A 6,000-nucleotide genomic window follows, 5' to 3' on the forward strand; every position below is an offset into this window, starting at 1 on the left:
ATATAGAAGTGTGTGTTAAAATTCCACATTTGAGTATTTTCTAGAAATGACAGTATCCAATAGGGTAGCTATTATCCACATGTGGCTACTGAGCACTTAATATATAGGGGTACACCTGAGAGACTAAATTTTAAATTTTATTCAGTTGTCATTACTTTTAAATTTTGAAACCATGTAAAATATTTTACCATGAAACACAACTTTACTATTTTGGTGGAAATACCTCTAACTGTTGCATCACTTAATATATTACAGATCATCCCTGACTTATGATGGTTTGACTTAAGATTTCTTGACTTGATGATGATATGAAAGTTCTGTGCATGCAGTAGAAAGCCATGTGATACCCTCTCACGAAGCTCAGCTGTGGCAATGAGCTGCAACTCCCAGTCAGCACACGATTACTCTGGTAAACAACTGATACCCCGCAGTGTACTGTGTTGCCAAGCTATAATGACCAGTAGGTTAGGTTTATTGAGTGCATTTTAGACTTTCAATATTTCACCTTACAATGGATTTATCAGGACGTAACTCTGTTGTAAGTTGAGAAACGTCTGAGCCAGGCATGGTGGCTCACGCTTGTAATTCCAGCACTTTGGGAGGCTAACATTGGAGGATAATTGGCCCAGGATTTCAAGATCAGCCTGGGCAACATGGTGGAACCCCATCTCTAAAAAAAAAAAAAAAAAGAAGAAGAAGAAAAAATTTGAAAATACAAAATAGAGATGCATCTGTATTGGACTGCAAATGTGTTGCCACATGGATTATTTTCAGCACCACATAGAGATACATCACTGATCTAGTCAGTGTCAATGGATTGATTCAGTTTGAGTAATTTTTTAATCAGGATATAATATCTTTATTTCAATATTTTATGTAGACAGTATGAGTTATAGTTACACCTATCTAGATTGTAAATGATAATTAAAATTAAATGCTAAGTATTATTTTACTTATAACACAAATTACTTTTTAGCTTAAAATAAGTATAGACAAGTTTTTAATTTTGAAGTGAAGGCACAATGCTGATGCAGAATTGAATGGAGATGATTAAGCTAGTGCTACAATTAGAACAGGAAAGAGAACTATAGATGAGCAGGAGATATGTCGCAAATTTCATGATTAATAGTAATAGTAATATGCCACAGCACAGCAAAAGAAAACACACAGCTTGCTTGTTGTGTTAAAAAAAAATGGAAAGATAATGGAGTGTACTATTATGATGAGACATTTTCAGCAGTTACATAGGGTGCATGATAAAAAGCTTTCTCTCAACAATCAAAAGCAGAATTGACAAAGTTAGTCACCTGGAGCTGGAATTAAACATTTACCAATGAAAAACTAAACAATGTTTAACAGGATCTGAGCTTATGACCGACAGCAATAAAACTTGAATTATTGCACACACACAAAGTTGTTTTTAGTTGGAGAGAAGGTAAAACAAGTTATTACTTCAGTTATAGAAAATTTTGTTGGAAAACAAGGCGGAAAAAAATTAAAAAATTAAATGTATAGGAAACATGAAATATCTTCCATTAAGGCACCAAAAAATGCCCATAGAGGCAAGACTTTTTAAATAGTAACAAAGACTAATTGACCTAAAATTGGAAAATTCACAAGTATTTTTCTTGAGCACTAGATGAGAAGAGTGATGTAAGACACTGTCTTAGAAAGACTTTGGAAATGTTTTGCCTCAAAATATTTCAAAATTTATGAGGGATGCAAATTCAAGATAAAAACATAAATTAGTGGTATAGATTATCTTAAAATCTTTTACACTTGTCAAATAAGAATTTTAGCTAGATATTTGGCAGAAATCCCTTGTGATGTAAGTAGTCTCATTTTCATATTTTATAACCCAGGACTACTGGGGTCTGTTATTTCTGAAAATTATTTTGCCTCCATTGTTTCCAAAGAGCATTTCATGTTCCTCAGCTGATACAGAGGAGTCAGTTAGGAAAACTGAAGCACATTTAGATATTAAAAGTAGGACGTACTTTCTGTCCAGGGAATTAGAGACTGTCACATGCTTTGGAGAGCTGGGAATGCACAGGCCTGGGGAAACTCACTGCTGCACGGAGCTGGTGGCTTTCAGGTGCTCGTCTGCTGTAATATGAATCTGTGGATCACCCATTGTCTCTTTGCTGTCACTACCAGAGAATGATTCTCCTTCTTTCTCATCCACCTCCCAAATCTCACCTGAGTGCCTCTTGTTGGTGGACTCTCATGTGGTCCATATGGGGAAAGGGATGACAAGAAATGTCATCCCAGGCTCTTTCTTTGTGACTCAGAGAACTTAAGAGAATTAGCGGTACTGCATTTATGACAGACACTTTGGCACAGCTAAATAATTCAACACCAACATTCATCCTGTTAAAATTAAAGTGGAGAGTGGGTTCTGAGCAAACAAAACTAATTAGGCATTAAAAATAGCTTTAACGATGCTTAAATTGAAAACATAAGCAAAACTTAATTTGGGTTATTTCTGGTAAATTAATTTAACTTGAGTCATTTCTGTCATTCCTAGACAGAAACAAAACTTAATCTCAGTCATTCATAAGCAGCCAATCAACATATGATTATGTGACTATGAACTTTCCAGCAAGGTAAAGAGAAAAGGCAAATTCGTAACAGCAACCAATCAAATAATTTTAAAATTTTGCTTCTGCATTCATCCTATAAATACTTGCCTCTGATGCTTTGTCATCAGAGTACTGAACCTCTTTTGGTTTGTGTGCTTCCCAATTCATGAATTGCTTGTTACTCAAATAAACTTGAAAATTTTGTTGTGCTTTGGTTTTTACCAGTTTGGTGTCAGAAATGGGATCTGAAGGATCCCCTTGTAATCCCCAGAAGCAGTAAGCAACCAGGCATAGGTACTTGCTGAGCCCATTGTGTTAATTTCTTGCTGCGTCTAGAGGTTATGGGTAAGTGCCTCTCAGATTTTGCATTTTGCATCCAGCATTTGCATCCTGAGCTCTCTGCATTTTGCATCCTGAGCTCTATAAGTTTATTTGAGAAGTTTTATTTCTGAAAGGATCCAGAGGTTGAGCTGAGTGATTGACAGACACTAGACCAGGTCCAGTATAGTGTACACTAGCTTCCAGACTAGGTCTAACCAAAATCTGGTTTGGATTTCAAAGGTTGAACTGGGTGTTCGACAAGAACTGGACTGAGTCCAGTTAAGGGCCTCTGATGTAGAATTTTAGAACAGAGAATTATGTGTTTATCAAAATCTAAGGAGTCTGGGACTCCTCTGTCTGTAACTCCAGTGCATTTTAGGTTTAAAAATTACAGATCTAGAACCTGTGCATTTCTAGAGAAATGGGTGCATCTCAGGAAGATAACTTAGAGTTATAGTGGCCATAACAGGGAAGTTTTATTGTAGATGAAATTTTTTATCTGTGGGTACATTAGGAATAAAAGAGGGGGGGAATCCCAAATGTTTCAAATACAATGAGATACATTTTTTTGATTTGTGTACAAAGGATTCCAAAACACAGAATGACTCAGAAAATAGCGCTTTAAGGAAATCTTTGCAGTGTGCTAATAGAAAACTATTCTGAACCTATTAACCTCTTTGGTCTCTTGTCTTTTCCATCTGAACCTCATCAATACCAACTTCCTTAAAAAATTAGATCTTCAAATGAGTCAGGGGTATCTGGAAAAACTAAATTTAACTTTTGGTCTTATACACACTCCCAAGTTATTGTAGAAGCATCCACCTAAGAATAAAAAGAAGAAAGACTAATTGGAAATACACTGGATGTCTCCTCAGTCACTCACCTAAAATGTAATCTGCAGTCTCAATAAGATTGATTTCTGATAATAGGCAAATATGTCCCAAAACTCCTTCTGGAGAAAACATAACATCCTTTCTCTGTGCCTTTGAGATGTCTAAATCTTCTAAATGCAAGCATCAGAGAAAAGACTCATAAGTAGGGAGAAAAAGAGGAATCCTTTAGAAATAAACAGACAAATAGAAAACTTTTTATGCCCTTTACGCTAATATTAATTAAAGTCTTGAGCCATCTGAACAGGCAAGAACATAGTTTGAACCAACTAATGAGTTTTACATTATTATGCCTGATACATGGCTAAACTTTTAAAAGAGATGCCATGACTCTATTTGCATCTGTTTATATGTTTATATATGTCTACATATGTGTATGTTATTTATATGTAATTTTCTTCCACCTATGGATAGTATTATTAGAAATAATATTAAAATAACTATATTTAATTGGCCTAGAGAAAAATAAGTGCTCATATAAACTGAGTATAGTCATGCACTACATCATGCCATTTTGATAAATTAAGGGCTGCATATACTACAGTGGCTTCATAAGGTTATCATGGAACTAAAAAATTCACCTAGTGACACTGTACCTATTGAATGTCATAGTGCAACACATTATTCACATGTTTGTGGTGATGTTGGTGTGAACAGCTGCCAGTCATATAGAACATACAATTATTTATAGTACATAACACTTGATCATAATAATAAATGACTATGTTACTGGTTTATGTACTTACTATATTTTAAATCATTGTTTTAGAGTATACTCCTTCTACTTATAAAAAGGTTAATTGTAAATAGCCTGTCAGGTAGGTTCCTCAGGAGCTATTCCAGAATAAGTCATTGTTATCACAGACAATGGTAGTTCAATGTGTGCCATTGCCCCTGAAGACCTTCTGGTGGGAAAAGGTATGGAGGTGGAAGACAACGAAATTCATGATCCTGACCTGTGTAGGCCTAAGCTAATGTGTGTGTTTGTGTCCTAGTTTTTAACAAAAAGTTTGAAAAGTAAAAAAAGACAAAAGCTTGTAGAATAAGAATATTTTAAAAATTTTTGTACAGTTGTTCAATGTATTTGTGTTTTACATTGTTATTGCAAGAGTTAAAAAGTTAAATAAAAAGTTTAGAAAATGAAAAGGTTACAGTAATCTAAGTTTAATTTAATTGAAAATGGACCCCTTCCTTACATCTTATACAAAAATTAATTCAAGATGAATTAAAGACTTAAACGTAAGACCTAAAACCATAAAAACCCTAGAAGAAAACCTAGGCTAATCATACCATTCAGGACATAGGCATGGGCAAAGACTTCATGACTAAAACACCAACAGCAATGGCAACAAAAGCCAAAATTGACAAATGGGATCTAATTAAACTAAAGAGCTTCTGCACAGCAAAAGGAACTTTCATCAGAGTGAACAGGCAACCTACAGAATGGAAGACAATTTTTGCAATCTATCCATCTGATAAAGGGCTAATATCTGGAATCTACAAGAAACTTAAACAAATTTACAAGAAACAACCCCATCAAAAGGTTGGTAAAGGATATGAACAGACACTTCTCAAAACAAGACATTTATGCAGCCAACAAACATATGAAAAAAATCTCATCACTGGTCATTAGAGAAATGCAAATCAAAACCTCAGTGAGATACCATCTCACACCAGTTAGAATGGAAATAATTAAAAAGTCAGGAAACAACATATGCTGGTGAGGATGTGAAGAAATAGGAATGCTTTTACACTGCTAGTGGGAGCATAAATTAGTTCAACCATTGTGGAAGACAGTGTGGTGATTCCTCAAGGATCTAGAACCAGAAATACCATTTGACCCAGAAATCCCATTACTGGTTATATACCCAAAGGATTGTAAATCATTCTACTATAAAGACACATGCACATGTATATTTATTGCAGCACTATTTACAATAGCAAAGACCTGGGACCAACCCAAATGCCCATCAGTGATAGACTGGATAAAGAAAATGTGGCCCATATACATCATGGAATACTATGCAGCCATAAAAAAAAAATGAGTTCCTGTCATTATCAGCAAACTAATGCAATAACAGAACACCAAACACCGCATATTCTCACTCATAAGTGGGAGTTGAGCAATGAGAACACATTTACACAGGGAGGGGAACATCACACACCAGGGCCTGTCAGGGGGTGCAGGGCAAGGAGAAGGATAGCAT

The sequence above is a fragment of the Trachypithecus francoisi genome, unplaced genomic scaffold (assembly GCF_009764315.1).
Source record: "Trachypithecus francoisi isolate TF-2019V2 unplaced genomic scaffold, Tfra_2.0 Lachesis_group4, whole genome shotgun sequence".
Lineage (NCBI taxonomy): Eukaryota > Metazoa > Chordata > Mammalia > Primates > Cercopithecidae > Trachypithecus > Trachypithecus francoisi.